Source organism: Gopherus evgoodei, chromosome 6, assembly GCF_007399415.2.
Source record: "Gopherus evgoodei ecotype Sinaloan lineage chromosome 6, rGopEvg1_v1.p, whole genome shotgun sequence".
In the NCBI taxonomy this organism is placed as follows: domain Eukaryota; kingdom Metazoa; phylum Chordata; order Testudines; family Testudinidae; genus Gopherus; species Gopherus evgoodei.
Genome location: NC_044327.1, coordinates 26488812 through 26512043, shown reverse-complemented (window position 1 = coordinate 26512043; position 23232 = coordinate 26488812). Strand labels below are relative to the sequence as shown.

General features: G+C 37.6%; 1 protein-coding gene across 40 annotated transcripts in view; it reads left to right on the top strand.

The window, feature by feature from the left end:
- Positions 1-23232, top strand: part of PTPRD (protein tyrosine phosphatase receptor type D) — a 1707428-nt gene that overhangs the window by 429856 nt on the left and 1254340 nt on the right. For all 40 annotated transcript variants that reach the window (XM_030566328.1, XM_030566329.1, XM_030566317.1 and 37 more), the window contains exon 4: positions 18864-18969. The gene's annotated coding sequence lies outside the window, so the exon portion shown is untranslated. The remainder of the gene's footprint in view (positions 1-18863; positions 18970-23232) is intronic.

Genomic DNA, 23232 nt, shown 5'->3' with positions numbered 1-23232 from the left:
ACCTGTTCTTTAATGTTGTATAATATTGCTCTACACTATTAAACAGTTGCTATACCTCACCCAGAGATGGCCGTATTTCAGTAGTAGATGCGTCCTGGGTATGATGATTTATAAAATACACTGTTTCACATTTACATCATGCTGATTATGACAGTCTTTCAAAGTGTAATCTCATGCTTCTCTCCTCTGTGGGTTTTCCTGTTTGAGGGGGTGAATGGGCACAGCAAGGGCATACATAAATATAATAATAATCACATTAGCAACTTATTTCAGTTTTTCAGTCGGCATAAAGATGTAATAAGGCCAAACTTTGGAAAGCTGAATATCTTGAAATATCTTGTTTTATATATTATATTTTTCTGTGTTCTCATATCTCAAGATTCTACTTGTCCTATTGTTAATTTAAGAGTGTTTTATTAGGAAAGCTGAAACAGTTTAGACATAAGGGGAAACAGTTCTATATTTATGACTGGCAGGCTTGGAAGTATCATTCTCTAACTCTGTTAGAAATATGTTCTGCATTGTCATATAATGTGCTTCTAAATATGCAGACCCTTATCCAACAGAATTGATTTTTTTTTTATCAACTGTTCTCAGGACTGCAGCTTGACTTGTGTCTTTGAAGGGTCAGTGATTTTTGAATTTATTGATTTAACAAAGATTATTTTGTTCAAATATATAATAGTGATACTTACCTAGACTACTTCTCTGACTGTTAGATGCTGGGGGGAAAAAGACACTTATTTTCATTAGATTTTGCAGGTAGATTGGTGTCAAAGTTGTTTTATATTACTGCTCATGTACTGTTACCTGATCTATAATTCATTCCGCAAATTTGCACTTGCATGCTATTTTAAATATGCAAACTCAAAAGTGATCATTTTTTATTTTGGGAGGCTCCTCTATACAAATTATACATAATTTGAGAAATAGCTATTCAATAATATGGATGAGAATGCTCTGACCAGTAAATGTAAAAAGTACAAGAGGAGATACTTTCAGATTTTTGCATGATGCAGGTGAAAGCAGGTCATTGTTGTAGTTTGACATCTATCGTTAAGAAATAAGTGTTGACACTCCTGTATTGAAAATGCTGTTATTGCACATCTGTCAGTTTAATGTTATCCCAGACCTACCTTGTAGGATTTCATTGCCTATTATAATAAATAACATTTCTGCTGTTAAAATGTGAAAAATGAGTTTCAGTAGATCAGTTTCCTTCTTCCAGTTAGCAACCAGTATATTAAAGAAAACTTCTATATAGAAAAGATTTATTTCATGCATTAGTGTACTGCTAGATAAGCTATGCATGAAAACTAAAACAAAGGCTTAAAAAGGAAATGGAACCAAAAGTCAAAGATTAACTAAACTGTATATACAAAGTGGATGGGTAAAGCAATATCATGTTTGATATGCAAAGTGAGTTTGAATTACAGTAAAATGTGAAAGCTAATGCAAAAGAGCAAAATACATCATATTTGTTTATTATTTATGTATTCAACATATCTTTGAGCAACTTGGGCACTTCCCATTCTCAAATAATGACTGCATACAGAACTACATTTGAACATCTAGACTTTTGCAAAATTTGACGTTGTCATTAACTAGATATACTCTAACGTAATATTTAAGATGAATCAGTTACAATTAAATCATTCAGAGGTTATATATAAAACAGATACATATAACAACATACACAGGTATTCAGCTCAATCTGACATTTTTACAGTGAGTAAATACTGCTGCGAATTGGTGTCCTTGGATCCACTACTACACAACAAGCTATATTGCTTCAACTAACTAGCTACAGGACATGTTAAATTTATTGGTGAGTCTTCTTTGACATTGAATAAATCCTTATAGGCAGATTCCCTTATTATCTTTGCCTCCATAACCAATACTGATATAAGTGTTTACTTTCATTTCCATTGGTGGTTATGAACTTTGAGCTCTATTCATCTATCTTGAAGATTTGTTCCTGTAACCTCAAAATATCTATAGATCAGGGATGAGTGAAATGATCCCAATATTTACCAGGATCTCCCACTTCTGCTACAACTGTTTGGAACTCTCAGTAGAGGAGGTTTTATCAGTGCTGCTGCCGTTGCTCTCACCTAGGGAGTTTCTCGTTACTAATGCTGCTGCCTTGCTCTCCACAAGGGAAAATTTGCCATTACTGTGGAGCAGATCCCCTAGGAGCCCTCAAGTGTCCAGACTTTCCCACTGCTGCTGCTTGTTTGCTGTAGCTATTGTTTTGTAGGAGTCCAGGTGAAAGGGGGATGGACACTGAAAGGTAGAAATAAGATTTAGAAGGTTATATTTAGCACTGGACTTGGCAGCTTATCAAAGCCTCTGTGCTTCCAGTTATGCTGGATTGTTAAAGATAATACAGTATATTTGACACAGATTTGGTATGGGTTTATGGGCTGTAATTTTATATTCCCTCTCTGGAATCCAGTTTTTTAGGGTGGTGTTTGCTTTTCACATTGTGAGGCTTTTCTTTGTTGTTTTTAGTTTTATAGCTAGTGAACTAGAAGTGCTCATTAGGCCCCTCCTGGATGATTTCCCCACCCAGTCAAAAGAAAGTGAGTTGGATGAACTGCAAGTCCATATGATGGAGAAGTGCTTCTTGTGTCTCTCTCTCTTCAAGGGTGAAATAGTAACCAGTCTAAAATAAAGAACTGTTCTCACGAGGTACAGCCTCCAGAAATAATACTTGCACCAATTTAGAGCAGGCCTGAGGTCCTACCATGAATTAAATTCTAGGCCATGCAGACTGAAAGATAGTTTAATGACCTAGATTGCTCTTGATCCACTAAGTTTGTGGTCACTGAGGGGAATGAAGGAAACCTGTTGTTAGTGCTCCTTGGAGTAAGGAAAGTGGTTAATTTATTTTCTTTTGAAATAAAGCCATCAGAATCTGTTATAAAGAAGAGGGTGCTTCCTGGGTGACTTCTGCATCCTTGGACCACTGGGAAAACTCATTGCTGGATCTGTTGATCAATAATGGACACCAGAAAGATGATAAATGCTATATGGGCAAAAGGGAGGATTGTTAGGCCATCATAGATAAGGTGGGTTTTTTTTCTTTTGTGAGTGGTTGGGTGTGACTACTGATTCAGAACTAAGGAGTCCTTATTTGATTTTAATATCATATTGGGAGATCTTCTTCAGACATTGTCTGACGCACAGTTGCAAGCATCGGAGGAAAGCACGTGTATGCCATTGTGCTGTGGAAAGGGTAGAAGGAATGAATATACATGCCTCTCTCTCAGGTAGTTTGTTCTGCCAGCAATAATGAATGGTCTCCTTCCTACTGCTCCTGGAATACAGAAACAAATCCTGGCTGCCTTCTACACTGAAACATTAGGGGAAAGGATCTCTCTGCATCATCCACAGAATTCCCCCACTTAAACATGAGGTATATTATATCAGTTTGATGACATAATAATTCTTTTGCAGACTTAAAACACATTAGACTGCTGTCAAAGAAGCTGTCACATTTAATTTGTGAATACCTAGAGGATGAAGGGTTAATCACTAGCAGTCAGCATGGATTTACCAAGAATAAATCATGCCAAACCAGCCTGATTTCCTTCTCTGACAGGGTAACTGATTTGGTAGATGGGGGAGTGTGGTGGATATAATGTACATGGACTTCAGCAAGGCTTTTGATGCAGTCCCATATGACATTCTGATAAGTAAGAGGGAGAAATGCAGGCTCGACAGAACTACCATTAAGTGGATACATAAGGGGTTAAACATAGCTTGAATGATGTCAGATTGGAAGGAGGTCTCAGCCAGGGTTCCCGGGGATCTGTTCTGGGTTCAGCGTTGTTTAACATATTTCTTAACAACCTGGATGTAGGTATAGAGAGCATACTGATCAGATTTGCAGGTGACACAAAGCTAGGGGTGCTTGCCAATATTTTGGAAGATAGAGCTAAAATTCAGAGGGATCTTGATAAATCAGAGGACTGGGCTATAGACCAAATGAAATTCAATAATGACAAATGTAAGGTGTTGCACTTAAGAAAGAAAAACTAAATGCATAAATACAGAATGGGGGAAAACTGGTGTGGTGACAGCAGCACTGCTGAGAAAGATCTGGGAGTTGTGGTGGATTGTAACCTCAACATGAGTCAGCAGTGTGACACTGTTGCAAAAAAATCAGATAAATATAAACACACAAATGAGATAGTTTTAGCTTCCAAAAGGTAATAGTAGCTGCTATAATACGTAAGCTCAATAAGCCCTTTAGAGCTAACTAAAGCCAAACAGATTTGGGATCCCTTCCTTATGCTAAGAAATTTTGCTCTCTCTGATTTCCAAGCAGCATAGGGATAATTTTTCTTGACAGGAAATGTTATCCCCTTGCCTCAGAGCTCAAGCTGATAGGACAAGGGTTTGTGCACCTCTCCACTTCATGGTCGTGGGAGCAACAATCAACAAAGTTTTTGTCCCCTAATGTTCCATAATGTCTTGTCTGATGACTTTATTTTGTTGGGAAGAACGTGACACCTCTTGTGGTAAATTAGCATTTCACACTTGGTAATGCTTCTCTTCTGACGATGGGGTTTTACCGATTTAGCAAACACTTCTGTAGTTACAGAGCAGACACTTATCTTATATTACCTTATATTGAGAAATAGTTATAAGTAAGATTAATACATGTGGCATCCTACAAGCATTTCATAAAGTCTAAACATTAAATACATTCTTATAACTCTGATAGCTATTTTAACATTACTAACACACAGGTGAATCGGATTGGTCTCAAGCCTTGCATTTGTTAATGTTCAGTGAGGCTTAGGGGCATTGGCATGAGCTGGTACCTACTCTGCCAACATCACACCTCCCCCTTCAGTTGTCCTAGGTTTCTTGCCTAACTGCATTATCTCTATATACTTATTGACTCCTTTGCTCATAATCCAAACTTGTTTATTTGTAATCTTTGACTTCCTCCTAGACATTCCCTCCATCTTCTGCATCCTCCGCTCTCACCACACAATAGTTCAACAACTTTTCAAAAAGAAAGATTCACTATGATTTCCCTTCCTCACCTCTCATACTCCCTCATCACCTTCTCTTCCTTCCTATTCTTCATCAACTGAGGTTTCTCAACCCCTCAGCCTGTCTCAGTGATTCTATTTCTTTCTTCTTCCTGACTTTTCTATCCCTCAGTTTCTGTGTCTCCCTTACCCATCACTTCATACCTGCATATTTTTCTTTCCCTCATTTTTAACTTACCTACCTGTAATTACAACAACTCATCTCCTTTCTTCCCTTCAGATTCTCCAGTACCATTTATAATCATGCCACAAGTTCCTTTGCTCCATTTCAATCTTAGTTCCCCTCCAGTCTGGCTTTTGCCCTTTGCAGTCCTCTGAAATTGTTCTCACCCAGGTCTCTAATGATATCTTCTTGGAAAAATATCAGCACCTCAACTCTAGCATCATCTCATTGCACTCATTGCAGCTTTTGACACTGTCACTTAATTCCTCCTTCAACATGTTATCCTGCTGGGCTTTCATGATTCCATCCTCTTCAGGTTCTCTTTCTACATATCTGGACATTCCTTTGTCAGATCTCCTGCTAGGACCATCTCCTCTCTTCTGCTCCCCATAGATATCTCAAAATGCTATTTTACTGGCCCACTCCCCTTTTGTAACCTTCATAAATATTCTCATTGGATTGCACAACTTCTGGATAACATCAACAGACTCTGCAAATGGGTGTCATCTAGGAACTGGCATGGCTCAGTGGTTTCAAAACAAGAATGGGAGTCAGTTAACCTGAGTTCTGTTCCTGGTTCTGCTATGGACTTGCTGTGTGACTGTGAACAAATGAAAGCTTCTCTCTCACTCTGTTCCCTCATCTGCAGTAAACCATGTATTGAGGACACTGCAGATTTGTTAAATAAATCTCCAAATTCCCTGAGAGACCCCTGCTTGCCTTGCCGAAACCTCATAAACCCCTTCCACAACATTGGAGGAGGCTTGAATTAACCCCAGAAACAAATTTGCCCTCAGATATAAACCAACACTTTTATCTGGACAGAGGCAAATCCTCAATTAACAAAGGGCACCATTTGGCAGCCTCTACGAGTAGAGCCCCATGTTTTTCACAAGTATGAAATTACACAAAATAAAATGAACACACAACTAAGGGTACAGACATAGCCTTTTCCCTGAGCTAATTCCCTAACACTAGATTCAGTGTATTTATGGAACTGCTTTTTCCATCACCTGCAGCGATGTGGGCTTTGGTCTCAGCTGCTTTTCACCTCTTTCCAGACTCATTCCTGTGCCAGCTAACTGGCCTCAGACCAGTCAGGTGTAATCCAAGCTCCCACTTGGGCAGGGGATTAGAACGGAAAGTGGTCTTACATAACTCACACAAGGAAAACTATTAGTTACTTTTAGTCACCCAGACACAATATACAATGCCTCTGTGACAAGATCCCCTTATGATCCTCTCCTGGTACCTGGTCAATGGCTCACTTTCCTGTCTTTTGACTCGAGGCCCTTCACACTCCTCCTCTTAGATTGTCCAGCTTTAGCACTTCTTAATAATTTGGACCTCTGGCCAAGTCATTAAGTTCACCCTCTCTCCCAGGGGTAAACAAAGTCCAACAAAACAATCATCCAGCAACCTCTTCAGCCCACTCCAGAATCAGTAGTCCTTCCACCCCTGGGATAAAGGGGTTTCACAGGATCCTCCTTGGTGGGTCTGTAAGGCAACCTAGGTCCCTACTGTACTCTGGATTCCATATCAAGACCTCTGTGGGAAGCTGTGAAAATCTACCTAGTCAGACCTCTTACTGCAATTCCCTAGACTACTTTTTACCTCAGCCTGTCTCCAGGTCTTTCCTACAGCCCTTTCCTTGGCTGGTTGGCTGGCTGCTTGCCTCTCTCTCTCTGCCTTTTGCCCAGGCTCTACAGTGAGGTCCTAGCACCTGACACCCATTTGGTGCTACTGTAAGAGACCTTTCCTGCTGCCTGACCCTATGTCTCCTGCAGGAAACTTCCTTCCCCTTGCAGTTATCTCTGCTAACTGCTCTGAGCTCCCTGATAGCTCTCTCACAGGTGATTGGTTTTGATGCAGATAAAAAAGCAGTTGGGCTGGGGCCAATTCCCCTATAGGCTACCCTATCCTGTGACACCCTCTTACTTGTAACCTCAGTAGCATATAGTATTGGTAAATCTCTTGGATTCCTATAGTTGTGATAGGAAATCAAAAAAACAAATAGTAATATTAAAATTACAGCTGTATCACTTAAATTACATCAAGCAATTTTAGCAATATAAAAGATACTTTACAAAAGTAGAAGTATACCTTTCCTATAAAGAAAGATATCAGCTTTGTGCCATAGAAGTGTTTTGTTGGGTGTCAGATTAGAGAATAGGTCAATCTTCATTCAGGTGCTGTTAAAGTACATAGCTCCTTCCCAATAAACTGTAATTCCCACATTTGATTGCATTAAACAGTCACTGGTGGGATAAGTACAGGAGCCTGCATTGTACTTTTCAGAGTGAATCCTTAGCGATCGGAAGAGCTCCATCTGTTCAAATCTAAAGTCTGTTTTGGGCAAAGACTAAAGCAGCAGTTTACATAATGTGAAATAATCTTAAAAGTTGTATAATTTAGGGGGAAAATGTCTCTCTATGATGGTAGCAGTCAGTGCAACTATGATATCATAGCTAGCAACTGGTAACGGCACAGTTGTCAAGGGCTGTGCATGCACTAAACAGCTATTTTTCCTTCCTTGAATGCTTTTTTTTTTTAAAAGAAAAGTTGCTATTCTGTAAATAAAAGTTGCTTACAAAGATATTGGTTAAGATCTTGGCCTGAACCACAGCTATGCTTGGTGCAGCTTATATGTGGATAGGGGAAATGTGGCATTATATTACCTTTATGCACACCCTTTCCTCAACCCTGAGCCAGCTAGCTACCAGGCTGGTTCCTTGCATAAAATAAAATATAGCAACTTCTGGGCTGTTTTACATTGTACTGCCTGTGAATAGCCTCTTAAGATTTTCATGTTGACCCCCAATACCAGAGTCCATTAAACATAAAGCATCCAGAGTCCATTAAACATAAACTTATTTTAAACTGTTGTGAATTTGCTGGTCCGCCCTACCCTTGAAAGGTATTGAGGACAGCTTTAAACGTCTTACATTCAGATCTTCTATTTAGCAATATGTTGTTGCTGGAGCTCAAGCAAATTTGAGCAGAGTGTGAATTTTAAAAATTAGAACCACTGATGTGATTTTTTTTAATGATTTATGCCACTTTTATGTGAGGCTGCAGATCATTGTTCTAATAGTACAATATTTCTTAAAGCAAAATTGACTTATGCACAGTTTAAGATTCCTAAAATCCAACCAAGGTTTATCAGTTATTACATCTTTCATTTCAGATGCACCAACTTTTTCCTCAGAATTAGTCTTAATGGGATGTCTGTTCAAATGAATGAAAAACTAGGACACACCTGAAATGCCTGGCCAGATTTGAAAGCACATTTTGTGAACATATATTGCACACCGAGGAGAAGGGTAAACAGAGTGTATAGGTTTGAAGAGCATGAACAGAGAGTAACTGATGGGTATTCAGTGGTTTTGGGCAAGTTTTAGCAGTTCAGGGTTCTCTGAAAAAGACATCCCTCTTGGATCAGTAAGTCTCTGTACTGTATTCTTTGTGCAGCTGAAGAGTAGACAGAGGAAAATATTCCTTGTATATCGTGCACAAAGCAGCCTGCTTTTTGTTCAAGGTGGAAGACAATGTTACACAGGGGCTATCTGTTGAACCCAAGCGTGGTGCAACATCCTTGGATGCCATATTCACCCATTTATTATCTTCCCTTCTATTCAAAAGGAAAAGATGATTTTTATTATGATGGTTTCGCTAATATAGTAGGTGTAATAAACTGTTTTCAGACGCCTCATTATGTCTTCAGCTGGGAATGAGCCAATATATAGTCACTGAAACCATTTGCATTGCATGGACAGAACCTGTTGTGAAGATAATAAAAGAGTTAATGTATTAGATAAATATCCAGAGCCAACAGATGGTTCTTACTTTTTCAGGTATTTAGTGTACTGTGGATTACTAGATAGTTGTTACCTCAGTGTTTCTCTCTTTTTTTTTCTTCTTCTGCATTATCCCAATGTTTTCAAAAGAGTAGCTGATATTCTGCCAACCTTTGTCTTATGTGAATCCAGACAGCGAAGTTCAGTATAGGTATTTTGAGGCTGCAAAGTGTGTGATATTAATTTAGCAACTCTGAAAATTAATGTGTGATGTTTAAACAATATCAATGTAGTCATGCAATGGAATCCATATTACTCTCAGCTGCTGTAATCTTTTGGCTACATACGAATGACAGGAGGCAAAGACAAAAGAAGATTAGACCATCTAGGTCATCTTCCTGGACATTTAGGATTGTTTCCTAATTTACCCTTTCTTAACAAGACTGATATTAACAATCCCAGGTGGCAGGGTTTCCACCACTTTCCCTAGAAGACTGCTCCACAACCTAAAAAGTGTCGCTGAAGATATTTTTCTTAATATTCAGCCTTCATTATGATTCTTGATTTCATCCTGCTGTGCCTGATAATGCTTCTGTGAGCTGCTATAAAAAATTCCTCTCCATTGTTAACACACTGTCAATTTTTACTGTGCCTCCCTGCTCAGGCATTGCTTCACTCATTTAGCTATCACTCTCTTCAGTCCCCGCAACCTCCTGCTTGCTTTTATTGCTCTTCTCTCAACTTCCTCCATGCTCCATAAATTGATGCTTTTTTGCATGTGTCTTTGTATAAATATATATGTATAGTGACACATATATATGTAGAGAGTCAGAGAAACATGTACACAGAGGGATCACCCTTGAGTTCTCTACTTTATCTGCCATCAGTCTACAGTATTTGTCAATCTTCTGCACCATTAGTTTTGTTCCTTTTTAAAATGTAAAGTTTAATATCCCTATCATGCATAGGTAGAGCTAGTACTAGTAGGTAGCATAAAACTCACCATTCACTACCTAGGTACCTGCGTATCATGAAGGGGATCTTCCTATAATTAGAATAGAAAATTACACAGTACCTCCATCATTGTTGAGTGGCAAAAGCTGAGATTTTAATGCCTTGTAGTATCTCTTCTGCTAGTCACTGCCTTTCTCCACGAACTCCCATTTAACTTCTGAGTCTGGGTCTTCTGCATAGGGATCTCTGCTCAGGGTACACATCAGAAGCCATCAAGGAGTTTTATTGGTTTGACTAAGAAGCCAGAGAGCAGACAGTAGTTAGAGTTTTAATGGAATAGTGAGAGTCCAGCTATTTTGTAAAAATAATAGGCCAAGGGGGCTGGCAAACTCCTTCCTTCTGCTAGGGATTTGTGGCCTGGGAGTCTGGCACTCTTCTCTCAGAAATATGTAGAAGAGTAGAGGACACAGATTGTCATGGTTGGATGTGACCCAAGAAAGAAGAGGTATCTGAGGACTTTAACTACAGTGCTCTCTTATTTTCTTGGTATAAGGGACGGAGATGGCATGCAGGAGAAAGCTACTTCAGATATTTGGTTAAAAAAAAAACATTTTGTTTGGGGACTTCACAGGTTTGCATGCACTTACTCAAGTTTAGCTATACTAGTTGTACGTGCATTTAAATTCACTTGTTTTTGTATCAAACATGAGTCTTCAGGACTGTTCTGTAGATTATCTGGTTATACCTTGCATGACAACTGCTTTCTCTCACTCACTCATGTATGCTTGACCTTGGCATTTCCTTTAGCTCTGCATTTGAACCAACAGCAAAAAATGTACATAACTCCACTAACAAATTAAGAGGCTGCCACAGAAACTATTCAAAACAGACTGCATTTTTCCTTGTTCAACTTCTTCACAGTATATTAATAGAATTCTGAGGCAATTTAAGGAGGGCTATAAGACTATGGCTGGGTACTTCCTATGATCCTGTAGCAGATATATAACCTTATAATAAAAGTATCCATTTACTTTCCCCCAATGTACAGAACACCAGGATAAAGTCCAAAATGTGCAAGTCAGAATGTCACAAATAGTCCTAGGTAGTGCCTGTATAGTTCAGATTCTTTCTGTTTACATAATCATAAAACAAATAATAAGTAGAGTGTTATGACTACCCTCAGATTTTCGAAAAAGGAGCCTGCACTGTTACAGTTAATCAAATCTTAGAATGTACACTCGCCTCAAGGCTTAAGCACAATGTATAAATCTTGTGTTCTATACAAAACAAACCCCAGCCTTCTGTGTTGAACGTTATGTTCTTAAAATGTTTCACTTCTGAACAAATTAAATTATGAGTAATAAAGAGATCAAAACCGATTTTTTCCTAAAGCAATTTAAATGCAGTTCTACCTGTTAAGTACAGTTCAAATGTGCTTCACTACATAAAACTAAAGCATCAAATATACCTTAGGGTCTTAGTCTCAAACCACTGTAGACTCAACAAATAAAGGACTTTCTCATGTTTTCATCATGAATCACAATTAGCATACAATTGCCTTTTTTTCCCTATTATCAAGCTATTGTAAGATCCTCCACTATACACCTTCAGGTTGTACAACTGAAATAAAAGCAGAGTTAGCTGGAAAAGAGATTTCTAACCCTTATTATTTTACTTGTGCTTTCAGAATTGAATTTGAAAACTTTTCAAAATGCTGGCATGTCACATAAATAATCTAGGGGCAAGGATACAATTTCCAGTATACTCTTAACTATTACTTCAACTTCATTCATCTTAGCAGGTTAAACTTTTTCAGTGGAAATGATTTAATGCACTTCATTTTTTTCTCTGTCTGTGGTATGTGACCACCCCTGTAGCCAAACGATGTGTTTGCTTTGCACCTAGTGTCTGACCAACACCTTCCAAGTTGTGCTTTCTTTATCAGATACACTTTATAAAATCAAGCACCTAATTTTTGTTTACAAGACAGGTAACTTCACACACAATTGTATCTGAGTAAGGACAGCCAGAGCCTGGGTAAGGATTTAAAGATAGGAGCAATACAGTGAAAATTGTCCAGTGCATAGGCCAGTGCTATCAATGTAGAGAAATCAATTGACCTCAATGAACATTGAATCAGACCTTTGGTCAGTAGTTTTCACTAATTATTTGTGTAACTCAGTTGTATTATCTTAAGAAAATAATATGTATTATCAGCATCTCTGTATATGGCTAAGGTTTTAAAGAGTGACATCTTAAGGAGACCTGATTTTCAGAAAATGGGGAGCACCCAAAAATTCAAATTCAAGCCCTTGAAAGTGTCTCAATTTGGGCACCCAAAATATATATATGAGCATGCATGCACACAATATGACCTCCTGAGGTCCCTTCCAACCCTGATACTCTATGAATATACAGATAGATTTGCTTAGGTAATCATTATTGTGATTAATAGTATTGTTTTCTGACTCCATCTACTATGTCTTGAGAGATTATCAAACATTATTATCATAGAGAAATGCACTTCTCTGTACATTAGTGAATAAAGCTGGTTTAAAAAAAGGGGGTGGGAAATTGTATTAGTTCTCACAAAACTGCATTTCAGAAAATTTAAACCAACTCACTAATGAACAACCTTGTGGTGAATATTGAGTTGGAGCTTTAACCAATTAAGGGGTGAGACTTAATGACAGGCAGTCAGATTTCCATTAAACTTCTACAGTTGCATGGCACAGGGTCTTATATATGTCAACCCTGAGTTGCTTGTAGATGTTTTTGAAACCGAAGCAAAGTAAAAGGGCAGAGACCATACAGCAGAGAGAGACTGTGAAAAGAAGGTGAGTGTATACACCTTAGAAACCTGCATAAATCGGATTGTCTATGGTACAGTTCAAACATTTTGCATGGGCGACAAGCATATTTGTATGTTGTGCCATTTCTCTTAAAGGACAGGCTGTGATAAGAATACACAAAAGATTCCACCTCACAACATTCTTCATTTAACCCCTTCAGCTGAACATGCACCACAACAACATCAGTTGGGAGCAGTGCTTCTTTAGAGAGTATTTTATCTCTCAGGGAGGCCTGACTGTCTCAGAAGGTTTACAGGAGTTAGCTAAGATTTCAGAAAAGACCATCTGCTCATGCTGTTTGGGATTTTATACATCAAAGTGATCCTTTTTTAGCCCCAAATAACATGCTTGTCTCATTGGTAGTGTGAACAGTTTTACTATAAGAATGGGGGTTGGTCCCAGTCCCAGTTGGAGTCTTGTGTTGTGGTTCACATGGTAGATTTATTTCCCCTCTTTTGGGGGGTCCCTACCAGGTTCCATAAGTCTCAAAAAACCAAAGTAAAAAGGGATTACTTGGAATTAATATAGCTGTATGAAATAGGAGAAGAGAGTGGCTTGCTCCAGCCAGTCCCGGTGAAAACTTCCCAGCCATGCTCCATGCGACTAAAAAGCTGACCCTGGAGAGTGGGTAGGGATTTTTCCTGCAGTCACTAACAGGCTCAGTTAGCTTGAAAAATATTTAGTCCTTCTTCTCCTTTGCTCTTTGAAAGCTCAAACCTCTAAGTAGCAGTATCTGCAACCAGGGATATTTGGTCTATATTATGTAACTCCTTGTTCCTGGATTAATCCCTTATCTACGTACATGGGGCCTACACCGCACACTTCTAGTGGTTTTCTATACATGATTCACATGCATCAGAGATACAAGACCTTAAAGTCTATGAGTCTAAGATAATTCCCCAGGTACCGTCTCACATTTTGTATTTCAAGATTCCATAACATAAAGTCATAGCAAAAATTAGTTAAATCAGTCCTTGCAGCTAAACACCCATTATGTCATGAAGACATACTCATCTGTTATATTTGGTTTATGTATTATGACTACAACATTTTTTGAAATCTAGCAATATTACACAATATTTTAATTAAACATGTGCTTGACATTGTGTGGAAACTATACGTGCTGCTATAATTTTCTTCCTTTTTCCTGTTCTCTTTCTAAGAATTTAGTGTATCCTTGGCTGTCTCACCTACTATATCCTTGACAAGCTTCATTGCATCCAAACTGTGAAGTTGGCTCTGGGACTTCAGGCTAAGATTGTTAAGGGACTTGTTGGATTTGCTTTTTTATTTTTTATCCTCATAAGCAATTATGAGTAATTTACTCACTGTTATGAGTGTAATAAAAAGGTTCTGTGCTACTCCAAGATAAAGTAAAATTATATTTTATTGTGGTAGCTGTCTGAGCAGTTTCCACACTCTTCAGTGATTTTCCAACTATATGCATTAACTTGTACATGTTTCCATGTTTAAAACTGGAGCAATTTATTTTAGGGATGACTATGAGCCCAAAATGCAATTTACATGGATATAGGATTATTCTCTCAAACATGGGGCTCCAAGAGAGGGCTGGTTTTTGTTGTTTCCTTTTTCTTTTTTTTCTGAAAGTGGTAGATAAAGTATTTATTCTGGACATAGACTAAACTTCCAAAATATTCTGTATGGTTTCATCTAGTCTTCCTAGTGTCTATTCATAAATAGTTTTCCATATTTTCAGAGGTTAGGAAGCTCAATGAGTGAATCCGTGGACAGACCAGAAAACAGTCTCATAAAAAATGTTACAATTCTGGCTATGTGACAAGTAAACATCATTAGGCTAAGAGAACAAGGTTCCAATTCTATAACGAACTCCATGTGGATGGACCTCTGACCCCATACAGAGTTCGTTGCAGGATTGGGGCCCATGTCATTATTTTCTTGATAAACATCAGTTCCTCAAGATATGAATTTTTTGTAAGCAAAAGAAACAGTGCGAAACTAGGCTGTCTATCTGAATATCCAAAAGGCTTCTCATTTTAAGTGCTGATACAAAACCCACTCAAGTTAAATGGGAGTCTTTCCATTGTTTTAGCAGGCATTGAATCAGACCTGAAATCATAGGAGGATGGGAGGAAGGACAGAAAACAAACATAAAAAGCTATAGAATTTTAAAACACATCTTGTATTTATTTTGAATTCACCCTGGAATAATAATAACTTACTAAGCCAAATATTGGCTGGACATTCAAAGATAAATGTGTAACTGAGAATTAATTTACTACATTTTCTGAATTCAAGTTTCAATAGCTAATACCTTGAAGAAAGCAAAGTGCCAGTAGAGCATTATTAAGACAAGGGAGGTAGGATAATATCTGTTATTGAACCAATTTCTCTTGGGGAGAGAAACAAGTTTCCGAGCTTACACAGTGCTCTTCTTCAGGTCTTGGGAAAGGTACCCAGAGCATTTTTATAAGCTTCTGTGTACTCTGTCTACACTGATTCCGTTTTTTTCCTTAGGACACTATAATTTTGTAAGTTTTACTGGAGAGAGAAAATGTAAAGGGGCCCACAGGAAACACATTCTTAAACTTGCTACCAATCTTTATTATTAAACAGGGAACAGTGTATAATGTAATTCCCAGCAGTTAGGCTTTAAAAAAAATCATTAAATTTCAAATAAGAAAATAAGTCTCATAAGGAACATATCTAATGCATTTATTGTCCTGTGGTGGTTCCCTTGCGTTCTCTGTCGATGAAATGCTTTGTACAAATATTTTACTTTACTAACCATATAAAGCATTACTTTACAACTTCCCAAAGCCAACAGTGGTGTGGCAGCTGTTCTCTGGGATTTCTCTCCTCTTTGTAACCCCAGCCACAGGCTCCTTCTTTTACCCAGTCCCCTCCTGCGGTCCGTAGGAAGGCAGCCTTGCTCCTCCAGAGTGGAATGGACATCTGGAGCCTTATCCAAAACCCTCAGAAATCAAAGGGAACCTTTCCATGGGGTAAGGCCTCCATATTCCTGAAGATGTAGTGCAGGAGAGGAGAACCCCCATTACTCTCAGGAGACATCTATTCCCCCCTATAAATACTAATGGTAGCATTGGGGAGTATGGTCCATGACTTTCTGCTGAGAAATATAAATTTGCAGAAGAGAATGGTGACAGCTAATAGAAATATGTAGTAGCCTATCACAGATTAGCCTGTTTTGTAACGTACATTTCTTATGCAGACAATATGCAACAAGAAAATTCAAGAGTTAATTTTATATATTTACAGATTCTGATAAATACAATTTGTCTATGAAATTCGTTAATGTATTTTACCTATTTTTCAATTAAAAAAAATCAGTACCCATCTTTACATTTAGAAACTAAAATATGGTGCTGAAGGTTTGACACACATAAATTGTATTTTAAAGCCTTTATTGCCCTTGTGAATGGAGTGATTTATGAGATTATTAGTACAGATCTTTAAAAGCCTAAACTATATAAAAAAATGCTTAAGGATTACAGAAGCTTAAGAGTACGTTCTTATATTTTTACTGGATAAAAGCAAATCTTCAAATATAAGTGATGTGATACTTTATTTTCAGCTAAATATAGGAAACAAGGTGGTTGTGTTTTTTTTTTAAAGTCTAAAGTTCTAGGGTAGGAGAGAAAGAACATGCAAATAGCATCACAATGAGGAAAGTCCCTGAAGATAAGGTGTACGTTCACAGGGTTTTAGTTATTAACTGGGTATTAATCATGGAGTGTGTTTAGAGCCAACTATATTAACAGGATGCAAACATGGATACCACTTGTAGTATAGACCATGTCCAAAAGTTGGAACTGCTGCTGTGAAAGTTAGTAAAGCACATTTTTGAGTTAGTAAAGCAATCTTAGACAGTCAAATATCTTGACACCTGTTAAGTCATTCCCCAAGTGCGCTGCATGAAGGACAATGTGAAGAGGATTTCATTTACATTACAAGAACACTGTAAACTTAAATCCTAGAGGGGACAATTTCTCAGCTCATGTGAATCAGCATAGTTCTACTTAGATTGCTTTTTATTCCATGTTTGTACAGTGCCTCGTACAATGGGGCCCTAGGCTGTGACTGAGGCTCCTAGGCACTTTGGAGAATACAAATAATTAATAATATTTAAGTCATTATTGCTAAGTTTTATTAGCTATTGATTTCCTATTTTTTGTCATCAATAATGGTCACATATTATGGAGGATCCAGCTGTGGCTGCATAGGTAAGGTTGAATTAAGCTTTGCACTTAGAGAGTGAAGCTCTTGGTTATACATAAAAAGTAGTGTGACTATTCTCCCTAAGCTTATAACACTTACTTTGAGTGTAGAATGAATTCCATGACAATTTACACTATGAAGGAAGATGAGAGAGACAAATGTAGTGTGTCTAAAAAATCAGTTTAATCTAATCTGAAACCACAAATACTAACACGCCTTAATTGTAATCATATGGTTATTGCATAGTGTTACTGCAGAGGAGAATTAAAGTTGTTTTGGTATCCTAATTGAATTTCCATACTTCATCATCTTTGGATTTACTTTACATTTAAATTTAACATTGAATTTCTGGGGGCTAGGATGATTGGGTTGTGGATAATCACAACGTCACTGTAATGTATTTGGCCATAAATTATTGATATGTTCTCTCATCCTTAACTCCACTTTAACATGGATTTTGTCTGGAATTAAATATGTGGTTCATTTTTTATGGAAAAACTATTAGAATGTAACATAATGTAATTCTCTTGGCTAGTTTCACAGTAGCTGGAAGATTACGGCCTTGTCAGACTTATAGTTACCAATATTTCTTTATTATGTTATGGTGACCAGCTGTATATCATTAACCATTCTGCTTTCCTGGCCTTATTACCACATTAATTTCCTTTTTATTAGCTGTGTACCCATGAAATACAGAACACAGATGGATAAACTTCTAAGTGTTTTTAAGATAACTGTGATTTTTTTTTGAACATTGCCTACATGCCCTCATAATTAGCATAGTATATAATCTCACCATAAAGCTGTTCTTTCAAGATAGTGTGTTTGTGAGAGATGATGCACTCTATGTTTTAATAGACTTGGGAGCTAGGATATGATAGAGTGGTGGGATGGTTTGGCTTTGTTGTTTAAACCAGTGAGGTATCTTCAAGCAGATATTATATAATGAAATTGTTATGAATTGTTATATTGTAACATATTTAGATCTAGTGAAGGGTGTATGTATTTTTCAATTTTTTATCTTTACTTATGCTTCCTTACTTCCCTCCATTCCTTTTCATTCTGAGTGCTGTGAAAAAGCTGTGATCATCTAGTTATTTAATCAAAATAAATTTTTAAAATGAAAAATAAATATTTTATGTCTTGTTTTACATTTCACCTTCTATTATATCTGTATTTCATTTAGAAACATTGGAATCTATTGCTGTGGCCTCTGAGATTTTTCATATCAGCAAAACCAAGCAACAAACAAATATTTGCCTTTCAGTTTTAAAAAATCAATAGATCACTTTTGTGTAGTTCTGCAGACTCTGTATTCTCTACTAGTTAGTAGTAAGATGAGCAATGGAAAAACAATGATCAGTAGTGTAAGACCTAATGCAGATACAACTTTAAGCTCAGTTTCCTACCATAAATGGAACCCCGTTCTAACGTAATGTGGTCTAAAAATTATTTTACTTTCCACTGTTGGATGTTGTGATTTGGTACACTTCAATGCTAATGTTTAGAAATGCTTATCTTAAATGAATATATTCTTAAATTAATTGAACTATAAATTAATATAATACTTAATATATTTCATAAGAGACCCATCAAATAAAATAAAGGATAGATGGCCCTATTCACTTATGTACATGCTGTATTAAAAATTTAGGAGTAAGTCACAGAGTCAAATAGTTTATGCTTCAGTCCTTGGTGTGTGTTTTCCGATGAACCCCTAATGTGACAGGCAAAGATAACGTAATGAATTGTCTTATTATGCTTGGAAGACCATGAAAAAAGTGACTGAGACAATATTTTTTTCCAGGTGGAATAAAAGGAAACTGTTCTCTTGGCCCTTGATATCTAGTTAAGTGTTTGACTGACACAATGTTGGTGCCAGCATTGGAAGAATTGATCAGCCTCAACTCCAGGTAGGCAAAATCTTACAAATTTGGAGGTTTGTTTTAAGACTTAATTTACAAAGTTTGCTGACTTCTAACAACAAAACAGAATTAAAAATTCAGTTCATAATGCAGTGGTGGAAAATGCCTTTATCTGTGCTTGTAATTCAGAGGTTCTGATTTAAACTGCATAAGGCTGTCTTTGAAACAAAGTGTACTTGTGTGTGTATATATATATATATATATCTTTTCAGAAAATTAGTGACACCGCCTTCTGATATGTAAACATAAGTACTCAACTAAGACAGTGCCCAATTATTTAAAAAATAAAGTATGAAAACATTTTAAAATAAACATTTATGGATAGTATAGCATAATTTCTGGTGTGACATGAATATATCATACGCATATAGTAGAATCTGTCTGTGAGAAAGATAAACGTAGATATACAAAATACTGTTTGCACTGTTTGTTCTTCAATGGACACACAAATTATTTTGGTGTTTAATTTCAGCCTAATTTAAAAATCATCTGACTTTCTTGGAAAGGGATTCCAAAGGAAATTTTTATCATTGATGGAAGTTCACATCTTGCTAAAAAATTTGGGGGAAATGAATGAACTCTACCATTTTGAAGTGATATCACCAAAATACTAAGAAACACTGTTACCAACCTAATACAGAGCTAACTTCTGGAATTTGCAAAATCTGGAATCTACAAAGGGATTCACTTTAATCATAATCCTCCCCAGTGAGAGACTGTTTGGAAATTAATATGGAGCAGTGGCACCTGCTGTTTTCTAAATGCATTTTTCAGGGAAAGAAGAGAAGGAGATAATTAGGGAGTTAGTGTGGGAACTGAGGCCTCCAGTGATATCCTATATGAGGCCTCCACAGATCATTCTTATCAGAAATGGGCACATTGTTACGAATGTTCCTAGCATTGTTAGCGCATTTGGGGGGCGGGGAGGAGGAAGACTTAGGAAAAAGGGATGAGATTTATGGGGGGTACTCCTAAACAGAAAACAGCATCATAAAAGTATTTCCGTACAAAGTTGACCTCGTTAGAGAGGAACGAGAAAGTTTAAGCTTCTAGCTTAGTGTCATAAATTTTGGGGGGGGGAGGACACACCAAAACATTTCCTTTTTTTTTCTTAAAGCAGTTGACAGACTCTCAGATTATAAATATTACTATAAACTTAGTAATTACTATAAATTTAGCTTTCAGCCCAACTTAAATATTGATTTATCTAACGTTCAGTAAGTGTAAGTTTCACCAAATTTTCCAGAGAGTCTGTTGCCAGTAGGAGTTCATAGAAAGAGAAAAATCAGATTAGCCAAAGTAATGGTGGATAGTTTCTTCCGTTTGTTAACACTACCTCCTAGCAATGCAACTCAATGAAATGACTACAGGATTCCTGGAGGATCTGTTAAAAAGCTGAAGGGTACTGATGGATAAACTTTCCAACTAGATAAAAGAACAGAGAAAAGAAATGTCAGAAGGTGTTCAGATACCATAGTAATGGGTGAAGTAAGAAAACATGAACAGTATAATTGAATCTCAGCACTGAAGATACTATTGAATATACTCAAAGCTCAGCATGTTTTATTCCTTAACTGTTCAGAGACTCTTGAAAATATTGCCTGTCAGAAGTGCTTGCAGTTAATCGGTCTAATGGAGGGAACTGAACTGTAGTCCCTGGTTGTTTTTAATCCTGGCTTTCCTGAAACTTGGCACTGTTTCACCTGACTATTAAGCCTGATGATAGAGTTGAAGTGGTGTGTTACATTTTTGCTCCATAACTGGCCAAGGGAAACTGACCTTAACTTATAATTATGTATGCTGTATAGTAAATAAAAAACAATTAATCTTCAAAGTGTTTCAAATGCATGCAGGGAAATGTGTTTTTCTGCTCTGAGATTTTGGTTTGGTGATGCATAGAGAAGAAAGCAACTTAATGCAGTTTGTTCTTGACTTAAATGGAGAGTGAGATTGATTGGTGGAGGTGGTTTGTTTTTGTTGTTGTTGAAGTTATAGCTTACTTTGCTACATGTTAGATAGTATGGATCTCCATGAGGTTTTTGACACTGCTTGAGTTTTAAAGTGTCCTTGAGAGTCTTCACAGTCCAGCATTTGACAACTGATATGTAAATTGGAAAGATTCTTCTAGTTATGGTATTTAGTTCAGATACCCCATTTCTCTATTATGCAAAAAACCATTTTTATGTAATACTGGTATACACTCTGGAGGTTGGTCATTTCCTGTAATTAGTCACACCATGAAATTGGAGTCATACTTGTGTTCCATGGTATCAGATATTTCCAAGAATATTTCTCTCTGTTCTGGTTATATATTTATATATAAATTACATGCTCTGCAAAGTCACCTTGGGTTTCTATTAAAGTGGTATGAGCCTATCCTGGTCTTTAAAACTATATTCATACTGGCAACCTTAAGCTTTAGGGCTACAGTACTTAATTTTGTGAACATAATACTCAAGAATACTAAGAAGCTGAGGTGGTATCCTAATAATGCCTGGGGAGTGGAGAATCTTTGTATCACCTGAATGAGGTTGGAAAGGAGAGCGCTACAGGAAGAGGGAAGTAAGGAGTAATGTTTAATTGGTTTAATTTTTTCTGCTTTTGATTATAAGTGGAAAAGTGCCTGTTGTCCAAGAGTTGCACATATGGAATATCAAATTATGCTGCATCTCTGAACTTTTAGGGAATATTGTCCAGCTTTCAGAGACAATTAACCACATTAGCCCTGTGTGGTAGGCAGAGCCGCCCAGAGGATTCAGGAGGCCTGGGGCAAAGCAATTTTCAGGGCCCCTTCCATAAAAAAAATTGCAATACTATATTCTCATGGGGGCCCCTGCGGGGCCCAGGCAAATTGCCCCACTTGCTCCCTGCCAGAGGCAGCCCTGGGAAAAATAAACCTTCTGCATCTCGGCACAAATCCAGCTTTGAGAAAACTTCTTTACAAGGTATCGCTGGTTCTCAGCATCAGCTAGTGCTAAAAGGCACTAAAGCTCATTAAAAGGGCTGGACAAATATTTTCCGTCAAAACTTTTTTTGGATCGAAAACTAGGTGTTTTTAAAAAGCAAAAAAAAAATCACAGAAAATGTCTGCTTTCCTTCAAAATTTCTTGTGGTTTTTTTTAATTAAAAAGCTGAAATTAGTCTACCAAAACCTGAATATGGTTTGGGATTTCAGAAGTGTGCAGCCAAATGTTTGCTGCTTGCTGTGTTTGATTGTTTAAAGAAACACTAAAAAATTCTGCTTAAAAAGATCCAAAACTTTTGAACCACCTCAGCTTGTGACCAAACGCCTGAGCCCATCCAGTCAGAGATTTTTCCAGGTTTCTCTAACTCTGCTGGCTTTCTTGACTCATATCTGTCTCCATAACTTTGGGTTCATTTAGGTTAGAACATAAGAACAGCCATACTGGGTCAAACCAAAGGTCCATCCAGCCCAGTATCCTGTCTACCGACAATGGCCAATGCCAAGTGCCCCAGAGGGAGTGAACCTACAGGTAATGATCAAGTGATCTCTCCCCTGCTATCCATCTCCACCCTCTGACAAACAGAGGCTAGGGACACCATTCATTACCCATCCTGGCTAATAGCCATTAATGGACTTAGCCTCCATGCATTTATCTGTTTCCTAGAGACTGGCTCCATGGGGTCCCTCACAAACTGGAGACGGTTACTGTGGGTTTGTCTTTAGTATAGCTTATGTACATACTCCACGAACTGAGCATTTGAGCTTGTTCCAGAATCTGGGATGAACCTATGTTGTGAAAACTGACATGCTCAAAATAGCACATGCATGTGAATGGACACAGGGTGCTAAAATTAAATTAACCCAGGGGTTCTCAAATTGAGGGTCGGGACCCCTCAGGGGGTCACAAGGTTATTACTGGGGGTCGCGAGCTGTCAATCTCCACCTCAAACCCCGCTTTGCCTCCAGCATTTATAATAGTGTTAAATATACAAAAAAGTGTTTTCAATGTATGGAGGGGGGGTCGCACTCAGAGGTTTGCTATGTGAATGGGGTCACCAGGACAAAAAAGTTTGAGAACCACTGAATTAAATCCTCTGAAGCCTCAGGGAATGCCCAGGGGGGGAGGGGAAGGTGTCTCCCTTGATAGGGTCAGGAAGGAGGTAGGTGGTGTAGGATATTGTTCTTCTCATGTGATCCCTCCCCCAGTGGCTAATTTTAAATGAAGTTACTCTCCCCTGACATGAATCTCCCTATGGCACTGAAATTAAATATAGACTATAATTCGG